The sequence below is a fragment of the Scylla paramamosain genome, chromosome 16 (assembly GCF_035594125.1).
Source record: "Scylla paramamosain isolate STU-SP2022 chromosome 16, ASM3559412v1, whole genome shotgun sequence".
NCBI classification, from domain to species: Eukaryota; Metazoa; Arthropoda; class Malacostraca; order Decapoda; family Portunidae; genus Scylla; species Scylla paramamosain.
The window spans coordinates 15,128,498-15,140,000 of NC_087166.1; positions in this window are offsets into that span (position 1 = coordinate 15,128,498).

The following is an 11,503-nucleotide window of genomic DNA, read 5'->3' on the forward strand; positions in this document are numbered from 1 at the left end:
AGTCACATGTATTGTTCGACTGTATTATTTATTTAGGAGCTATATATTGTAATGCATAATTATTTATTCTAATGCACAACTTATATCTTTCAGTTTTCGATGTTCAACCATTTACTTTATTTAATTCGTATCTATTTTATGGTTCTTTGTTATGTAACATGAATTGCTACAGCTGGTGGGAGTAAAGTACATTTTTACTATCGTTTTTATTATTACTGTTATTATTATTATTATTATTGTTATTATTATTATTATTATTATTATTATTATTATTATTATTATTATTATTATTATTATTGTTCTTCTTCTTCTTCTTCTTCTTCTTCTTCTTCTTCTTCTTATTATTATTATTATTATTATTATTATAAAAATCATCATCATCATCATCATCATGCCCAGCTCCCATCCGAACCCTTACGTTAGCCTGATAGGCGGCTCCCCTGAGGGGTGTCACCGCAAAGCTAACACCTCAGGGAAAAAAAAAAAAAAAAGAGAAAATTAGTTGCCTTCAGAGAAATAGCTGAAGGCCATGGAATATTTACTGCAAAACCCTTGAGGTGGGTTATCTTCGGCAGGACTAATGCATTGGGCGGCTCCTGGCACAAAGGGAGGCTGCTTCTGTTACTCTCGCAGCACACTGGCGAGTAAGTGGGAACTTTGGCCTCTGGAAACAAAAGGGTTATAAAGAAAAAAAAAAAAAAGAATGGCTCATTGAAGGTGCAGAAACAGACTGTGAGTTTCAGTGTTTACAGAAAAAGAGATGACAGACTGAGAATGCTGGTAACTCTTGCATTAAGGAGGTGGACAGAGCTGGGATGAAATAAGTAAAAAAAAAAAAAAAAAGAAAATAATGGGCACCGAGGGCGTGGGAGGAAAGAAGGCATGCAGTTAGCAAGATCAAAAGAAAAAGTTAGCGTGAAAGTAGCAAAAGAAGATATCAAGTGATACAACACTGCGGCGGAGAGAGAGAGGCTGAGGACTGTCAGTTAGAGTTGGGTTGATGAGATGTGGTGTTATTGGCGCACTTCCTACATAAGAGTACATCCTCTTTTGGTTTCAAGTTGTGGCCGCCCAACACATTCAGGAATGAACGGGACGGTGAATGGGAGTTGAGTGCCTTGCATCCCTTCACTTCCCATCCCTCCCTCCTTCCCTTCATCCATATGTTGATTTGTCTCTCCATTCTTCCGTTTACCTTGCCTCCTTCCTTCCGTCTCTCCGTCTCTCCATCCATCCTTCCCTCCGTCCCTCCTTCTCTCAGTCCAGCCTCACAGCCTCTCTCCATTATGCATAAGAAGGTTGAGCGCGGCCAGAGGATGTGTGTGTGTGTGTGTGTGTGTGTGTGTGTGTGTGTGTGTGTAACGGATGCAAAGAACGTTTCCACATGACGTTAAGTAATAAAGTAATGCTAGTGATGATGAAGAAGAGGAGGAGGAGGAGGAGGAGGAGGATAGCACAACAACAACAACAACAACAACAACAATCCACCTTGCTCAGAGAAAGTTACAGAGTAAAGGTGAGAAGAGAATAATCATATTTGCAGGTAACCAGTGCATCTGTACCTGAGAGAGAGAGAGAGAGAGAGAGAGAGAGAGAGAGAGAGAGAGAGAGAGAGAGAGAGAGAGAGAGAGAGAGAGAGAGAGAGAGAGAGAGAGAGAGAGAGAGAGAGAGAGAGAGAGAGAGAGAATGAGCTGAAAAGGGAGAGAAGAGAGGAAAGAAGGGATGGATGGACAGGAAAAAAATAGCTGATATGTGAGTAAAGGAGCATTCTAACACAGGAGAGGGAAACAAGAGAGTAGGAGAGAAGGAAGAGAAGGATGGAGATGGAAAGGAATGCGAGGTAATAAGAGAAGGAGGAAATCAGAGGGAGGGAGAAAAGAGAAAAAATGCATTGAACGAGGGAAGTAAGAGGTAACTAGAGAAAGATGTAGGGACGGAGGGAGAGAGACAGAGAAAGGAGGGAAAGAGGAGGAGGGAAGACAGAACGGAGGAAGAGCGAAGGGATAGAGGGAAAAGAGAAGGGAAGGAAGGAGAGAAGAAGGAAAAGGGATTAGAGTGGAGGGAAAGGGGACGAAAGTAACGAAGAAAAGCGGAAAATAAGAAGACATAAAGGAAACAAGAGGGAAAGGCATCAGAGAAGAGAAAGATGAAAAGAAAAGAAAAGGTAAAGTAATGAAAAAAAGGAAAAAAAGAGAACAATAAAAGGGAATTGGTGGAAGGAAAAGCAAAGAAATGGTAGTAATCTTAGAAATTATGATGAAAGAGGAGAGAGAGAGAGAGAGAGAGAGAGAGAGAGAGAGAGAGAGAGAGAGAGAGAGAGAGAGCGAGAGAGAGAGAGAATCAGAATTAGAATTTGATAGAAAGCAAGGGTCTCTCTCTCTCTCTCTCTCTCTCTCTCCTCTCTCTCCTCTCTCTCCTCTCTCTCTCTCTCTCTCTCTCTCTCTCTCTCTCTCTCTCTCTCTTCTCACATACACATCACACACACACACACACACACACACACACACACACACACACACACACACACACACACACACACACACACACACACACACAGTTTACGACTACTGCCTTAAGGGTGACGCACACAATCACTTCATAACGACCATATTGTTACGACTAGACTGCCCACCATACACATACACACACACACACACACATACACACACACACACACACACACACACACACACACACACACACACACACACACACACACACACACACACACACACACACACACACACACACACGTCTTCAAAATCTTAATTGTAATTTGCATGTGGAGATATAATAGTATATGGCATTTCTCTCTCTCTCTCTCTCTCTCTCTCTCTCTCTCTCTCTCTCTCTCTCTCTCTCTCTCTCTCTCTCTCTCTCTCTCTCTCTCTCTCTCTCTCTCTCTCGCATAATCTGCCCACATATGTCAACTTTTCCTAAAACAGCTTCCGTGTAATTGAGTTTTAGGTGGTGTTTCCTACAGTTCTTTTTCTCCCCATAAATGTAGTAAACCGAAAAGAGCACAGGGGCTTTATTCTTGTCTGGTGTATGGCTATTCTATGTGGAGAGGTTCCGCTCACGCATTTTGATTAAACGCGGCTACAATTATTGCTTTCCTGAACTCGCTAACTGTATGCGTATAGCCCCTATCCAAAGCCTCACTTAACTCAGCTCTCTGCATACCTAAGTACACACTTTTTTTTTTCTCCTTCGTATGTATATTCTGTAGGTTTGTCTGAGTCTGTTTCATGTCTTCCTGTGATTTGGACGTCAAGACAAGCATCGAGACAACTGAAGGACTAAAATGACTTAACTTTTCTACTGAATTGTTTGGAAACGACAGCCAATAATTTTCTAACATCTCAGCCAACATACTTAACAATGCAAAAGATAAATAAATAAATGAATAAATAAAAAAGGTAATGAAAATATATTAATAATAAAGTATAAATAAAAGAAAATAAAACGCCTAGTCTCCAATTTCTTTCTGCTCTTTTATCTACACCTGACTCTTACTCCTTTATTACGTATATTGTACAGTATATAGTACAGTCTTCTCTCTCTGGTGGGTCAAAGCCTGCCAATGACCCACGAATGCCCAGGCTTAGTATGGGTATTTTGAACATTAAAAATGTCATGGAACAAAATTGCAAGTAGGAAGAAGAAGAAGAAGAAGAAGAAAAAAAAAAAAAGATGATAACACCATCCTAATAATAATCCTTTTTTTTTTTTACAAGGCAACTGTAAAGTAACCATATTCCCGGTTTCTGCTGGACCAGCCACATGAAAAATCCTAGTCACAAAATATTGTAGATTAAGAGGAAATATGCCAGAACTGATAATATTATGTATTTTGAGAGAAATTCTCTGTTTATATATTAGATCCAAAAATTATTAATAGACAGTGTTAGAATCTGGGAGTATGTGGGACCATTAACAAAAATGTTAAAGGAGAATTTGCGAATGGGGAAAAGTGATAAACTTTTAAGGATATTACAAAATTATTTCTTATAGTTAGGCGGAGGACTAGTTCATGAGATGTACTGCGGCTACTGTATAATGCCGGGCGCGAGATTTCGGCGTCAGAGACTGATTGACATCGTTGTTCACAGATGCGTTGGTTAGGTTCTGAAACCTTGGATTGTTTAAAGGCTTTGTTCATATGAAAATAACTATTTTTGCGCCTGTACATATTAATTATTTGTGTCAGAGACCGATTGACATCGTTGCCCACGTAGAGAAGGATGTAAAATTCCCTTTGCCAGTTAGTTATTATTATTATTATTATTATTATTATTGTTATTATTATTATTATTATTATTATTATTATTATTATTATTATCATTATTATTATTATTATTATTATTATTATTATTATTATTTATCTATTTTTATTTATTTATTTATTTTGAGGGAGGTGGAAACAATTTTTTGGATATAAACAGATTAGGGTAAATTATCTTTGACACGGTAGTAGTCAAACACTAGTGATATACACACAATTAAATGTAACACCTACACAATTACGATGTTTTCTACCAAAACTTAAGGTAAACCCTCCTGAGACACTAATTAATTACTATAGCTTATTCATTTAAATTCTAATATCATGAACTAACTAGTTATCATTATTCCAAGTAAGGAGGTCCCACAAACTCCAAGGTAAGAAAAACAAATTTCTAGAAATATCATTGTGAATCAGAAGAAGAGAAAAATTAATTTTAAAACTTTATTTGTTATTTAGAAACTAACATCAATAAAACTCAATCTGGTTATCATAAAATTTTCCAGTGCTTTATAGACCTCCGGCTAAAACGATGCCATATAAAACAAGGTAAAAAAAAAGTATTAGGAAAAAGAAAACCGCGGCTGGTGGCAGCTACTATATTAATTCCTTAAAAAAAAAAAAAAAAAAAATTGTCATTCAACTTAGTCAATTAAAATTAAATTCAAATTGAACTTTAATAAACTTAATCAAAGCAAAAGAACTTCAATCCAATTTCAAATTTATACGCAAATTATAATTTAGATTTTAAACATTTTAATTAAAAACAACAAAAATCTTGCCTCCCCCCTGACAAAAACACATCCAACAGCTTTCTTGATCTGTCTGTGAAGGCTGTTCATTCTGGTAGCCATGGCAGACACCTTTATCGCCCCCAGTGAGAGTTACAGGCTCACCAACAAACCTTGCTATATACTAACCCTTTTACTGTTATTTGGCACACTTTTCCTTAATCACTAACCACTCTGAGAAATCGTTTCTTATTCTACAGCCAATTCCAAACATTATACTGGCTAGGAATTGCAAAATATATCGTTTAATTCCCTTGTTTCTTGTGGATACTTGTGAAGGTTTCATACATCACTTCTGGTGCTGTGAATTATTGCATATCACAGTAAAAGAGTTCAGAGAGAACATGTAAGGCTGTAAGGTTACACTTTTTCTTGAGTCAGCAGTATGCCCTTCCATGTCACTCTTCCTAGGGCAGCCTCTCCTCTAGTACACTTTCTCCGAGCATTTCTCCTCCATAGTATGTACCACAAACACTAAGACAGCCTCTTCTCTAGTACACTCTATTCGAGCATCTCTCCTCTACAGTATCTTCCTACATCATAACCACTCAGACAGCTTCTCCTGTAGTGTACTCTTCTTAGAACATCTCTCCCCTACACTGCTCTCTTGTTCTCTCCTCTTACTTTTCTCTTCTGTATCGAGCAGTCATTACGTCCACAGCCTCTCCTTTACTCTCTCTTTACGTAAATATTTCCTTACACCGTCTCTTTTGTATTGTTTCCTCCACTATCCTTCATTGTATATTATTCCTCAACGAACACGGATCATGCCTTACATCCAAAATCTATCTGGACATATATTTTTTGTTACACTTCTCTGCAACGTTTCTTACACTCTTTCATCCTCTAAATTCCTTACATCTATAGTATCTCTCCCCATCAATGCTCTTCCTGTGTTAATGTATTTTTTTTCCATTATTCTTCTCTAGACTTCTAGTTTACACCCACAATCTCTCCTCCCCTCTACACTATTCATATGGACATTCCTTCTCTACGCTTCATTTTATCATCTCTTCTCTAGTTGTGCCCTTTAGCTACATTTCTTTCCTGTATCACTATTCCACAACTCTAACCCTTTTTCACATTTACAACCCGCACTTCTGCATGTCATCTTTTTTATATGGTTGCATCCTCTACGTTTCTTTTCTTTACTACCATTCGCACAACACTGACCATTTTTTTACATTTATAACCTCTGCTCTATATTTCTCTACCACACCTCTCTTCCTCGTGGTCTCTTCTCTACACTCTAACATCTACATATCTGTGCAACACCCTTTCCCTTGCTGCCAATCACACGCAAACACTCCATAAGCTCATCTCGATAATTGAAGCAAATTACAACTTCTTCCCATCAAACTTGAGACATCCAGACCACTTTCCTTCCCTCCCTACCTACGTACATACATACCTTCGCTTCCTTCCCCTCGTGTGTGTCTTTTTTTTGTTTCCTTTCCCCTTTCTCTCTCTCTCTCTCTCTCTCTCTCTCTCTCTCTCTCTCTCTCTCCTCTCTCTCTCTCTCTCTCTCTCTCTCTCTCTCTTTTTTTACTTTTCTATCTTCTCAACTTCACTTCCCTTCTGATTCCTTCTCTCGTCTTCACATACACTTCAGTTTCCCTTCCCCCTTCTTCACTTTTTTCTTTTTTTTCTCTCATTCCTCATCTCTTTTCCTCTCATCTCTCCCGCGCTTCTCACCCATTGCTCGTCGTCACTCCGCCTCTCCTTGCAGCACGTGTCACCTGAAGGAGCGTTACGGCGAGGGGGCGGACAAGTAAGGGTTATTGCAGCGTGACAGGTGATCCTTATTAGCTTCATGCGAGGGGTTCCGTCCTCTTCCTCCTCCCTGTGTTTCAGTGGACGCCGTAAAAAATCGAGCTGTGCATCGGAGTGGTTTCAAATTATATTCCCTGCACTAACTTTTCGCAACTAATCAAACTGATGGGAAAAATTATCCAAACACACACACCCACTCAAGTATGCACACACACGCACGCACATACATACACCCACACATCCAGGTGAATTGTCATACTAATCTGCTGGAACTTCCCCAGGTAATCAAACTCCAGTCAAGGAAATACACGCAGGTTGTTTGTAGTGATGCAAGGCACCGCGTGAACCGAAAATGTCGTCACAGCACTTGTAGCAAACAACTCCAACAACGACAATGATAATAATAATAATAATAATAATAATAATAATAATAATAATAATAATAATAATAATAATGATAATAACACACACACACACAAACATACACTAAATTTTCCTTACTGAATCTTGGTTATTCTCTCAGGGAGTTCAATGAAACCTTTAGTATTTCCTTAGACATGTCAAAACTTTTTGCGTGTCTGGCATAAACCTTCTTATTTTTAAGCTTCCTTTATACAGTTTCAGTACATTTCCCTGCACCTTTGTCTCAAGTTCCTTTCTGGATGTCCTATAGCTACTCTGGTAGACCGTCATTGTTCTAAACCCATTAACATTGATCTGTCATATCATTCACTCTTCTTATTATTCATAAATGATGACTATATGTTTCTCAGCGTCATCTGCCAGATGCTTAACTCGGCAGGTATTTCTCATCGGTTATCTTCCTCATAAAGCATCCATGAAGATTTATGTTCTGTGTCGCCTCCACCAATATTTTTCCTTCCTCCAGATGGTAATCTTACCCATCCATATATGGAGTACTGCTGCCACATATAGGGCTGTTAAACTAATACAGCTTATCTAAACAATGTGGAGTCAAAAAGATTTTCGTCTCATCGACTCCTCTTCCCCAACAGACTGTCTTGAATCTCCAATTCACTGCCGAAATGTTACATCTTTTGCCATCTTCTATTGGGGTTTCCATGGTTATTGTTCTTTTGAACTTGTTCTGAAACTGCTAACTGCATGCCACTCCCCCTTCCGCAGTTTCTAAACACAAGACATTCTCAGTATAATAAAAATGACATGTTTGGTAGAGTGATGCTTCCCGTTGTTTATGTGTCACTCTGTACTTCCTGTTATATGAATATTGTTTTTGGTGATGGCAGCTGAGGTTAAGGTCCATGGGTCCAATGTGGGTCAGTTGTACTTCAGCCATGACACTCATCAGCACCTGATAATGTTCTGCCAAGAACACACTGACTCGCTTCAAAGAGTGAAGTACCCTACCTTCCATTGTTGTGGGACTGATGTGTGGCTGGAACGACGGGGTGACGCGGTGAGGACCTGCCACTGGAGCCAAAATGAAGTATGCATATTTGTTTGTTTATATATATATATATATATATATATATATATATATATATATATAATTTAGGTTAGGTTAGGTTAGGTTAGGTTAGGTTAGGTTAGGTTAGGTTAGGTTAGGTTAGGTTAGGCAGTTCACAAATTGCCTGAAAAAATAACTTTACACTTTACAAATTGTCTGGATTCAGGTATTGACTGTAACATATATATATATGTTACAGTCAATACCTGAATCCAGACAATTTGTAAAGTGACTTATTTTTTCAGGCAATTTGTGAACTGCCTGGTTAGGTTAGGTTAGGTTAGGTTAGGTTAGGTTAGGTTAGGTTAGGTTAGGTTAGGTTAGGTTAGGTTAGGTTAGGTTAGGTTAGGTTAGGCAGTTCACAAATTGCCTGAAAAAATAACTTTACACTTTACAAATTGTCTGGATTCAGGTATTGACTGTAACATATATATATATATATATATATATATATATATATATATATATATATATATATATATATATATATATATATATATATATATATATATATATATATATATATATATATATATATACAAAATTGTTAAAAAACGTTTGTGTTCTTTCATTTTTTTTAGAAGTAACATTGTTAGTATGTACATTTCTCGCATTATATAATTTCAGGCGATAAACATGGTTTCTGTATTGTTCCTTTTCTACCAAAACGGGCCCCATACATGCTCAGACGGCCTGTCTGACCGCCTGCGCAAACCAGGACTGTTCAGGCAAAACTGAGCCGTGTATGGGACGTTGAGGCGGCCTGTGCAAGCTGCCTGCAGGTTACCGGAGAGGCCTCCTCACGAACTTGTAGCTGACAGTTTGGTTCCGTCCGGCAAGCGTCCAGTCAGGCCTGTTTGAGCGTGTATGGGCAAATAGGGCGGCCTTGAGGCACATCTTAGTACATCACTCGGCAGCTTACCGTGAACATGTCTGCCGCACACAAAACTTCTGGCTACTAAGGTTTTATATAGAAAGGAATACATTTTTTTTTTGTATTGAATATGGGAAAAAATATTTATCTATTTTATTTATATATCTGGTGGCGATAAACAAAACAAAAAAAAAAACGTTAATCATGGCGACACATTAGAATATCTAGCTGCAGATTTTAAAGGATAATATGCTTGAAATATCATTACATTTCAATTAGGCAGTATGAGGCAGAATGTCAGCCTTCCATGCTCAGAAGCAGTTCATGTCTTCATCAAACATGGAAAGAAGTTACTTTTTTTATTTTTTTATTATTATAGAAAAGTTACTCTTTCTCCTCTTCTTGGTCTTCTGTAATAACTTGCAGGTCACTGTAACAAACTGCAGTCGCAAGTCGCAAGTTACGCTATGAATGTTGTTTCAGAACTGAAGTAGATCATACGACAATGCCGTAGACGTTCAGACTTCCGGCCGCCTGAACTGAAACGGAAGCCAGGAACCTGGTGGTGGCAGGTTCCGATCCGGCCGCTGACTCGCCCACTTTTGGTCGTACGATCATTCCATACACGGTGAGATTTGCCTACGATTCCGGCGGCCGGATCTGACGGTCTTCCGTATCCATGGGAGAGGCCATAATCTTCACCCCGCGGTGTTTCGCTAGAACTGAGAGTTGCCTTAAAGCAGGACTGAATAGAGTGTGGGTGACAAGCCAGCCGGCTGTTCAGGCGGTCGGAGAGGCCGCTTCGCCGTGTATGGGGTGATCGTACGACCAAAAGAGGGCGGAGTCTGGGGTCAGATCGGAACCTGCCACCACCAGGTTCCTGGCTTTCGTTTCAGTTCAGGCGGACGGAAGTCTGAACGTCTACGGCATTGTCGCACGATCTACTTCAGTTCTGAAGCAACGTTCACTGCGTGAAGATGACGGCGACGTCCGCTGATAAGAAGTTCTGGTCCGATTTCATTGAACTTTATAAAGAATAACCTTGTCTACGCAAAGTGAAAAGTAAAGAGTGAAGCGACAAAGTAAAAGGAAATCAGCATATGCCATTTTATTAGAGACATTACAGGAAAAGGATGCAACGGCCAAACGAGACTGTATTGATGAATTATAACAATAATAATAATAATAATAATAATAATAATAATAATAATAATAATAATAATAGCTTCAGGAGCTGTTTCTGAAAAAAAAAGCCCATGAGAGTCCATGGTCAGGTGTTTCACCTGATAGCGTCTACACGTCAAGTCTATGTGTAGTATGACTTACTGCCACTCTTTAACCCGCGTTTTCCTTCGTCGCTTCGATTTTTCTGGTTCTGCAGCGATATATGTCACAGCAATGGCTTCAAGAGCACAGGCTGTATCCTCATCGCTGAGCAGAGAGGCCATGTCCTCACTCTGTCACGTCTCGGGAGAACTGAAGTGAAATTGAACGTCTATAGGCAACGCTGAAACTGGAGTTAGAACGGAATTGGAACGGAACTTGATCTGCGGTTGTAACGTCTATGGGACCTTTTAATAAGGGGCCTAAAAGGGGTCCAACACCGCTGAAAAGTTATATATTCGTGTGTTGGTGGTGAAAGAAGCTTACTGCCCACCTGTCAGCAAGGAGCTCAGGCCTTCCTCCCACTGATCAAAAGTGTTTGATTTTTTAAGGTTTTTATTCGTCTTCTAGGAGTATGAAGATGGATCTATGGTATGTATATCCAGAAACATTACAACAAATGAATAGATAAATAAACAAAGATAAGTAAAAATATAGATAAATCAATAAATAAATCATATATATATATATATATATATATATATATATATATATATATATATATATATATATATATATATATATATATATATATATATATATATATATATATATATATATATATATATATATATATATATATATATATATATATAAATTTATTTAATCATTTATTGACACCTAAATGTGTCATTGTCTGTGACATTTTCGGATCATTTATAGGACGATATCGTGTTGAAGTGGACATTGTCAGTGTTACATAACTGACTGTAATGAACTATTAGTCATTTTCCTGATTGTTGTATGTTAATGCCAGCGTGCCTCTACAGACAGATATTTGACAACACTTGGCAGCTTTTTGCTCTACACTTCCACCCGTAATCTGCGTACTTCACTATTTCTAGAGTTAAGTGGCATCTTCATCCTTTCACCCCTTACACCGGTAAACTCCGGAACTTTCTTGTTTC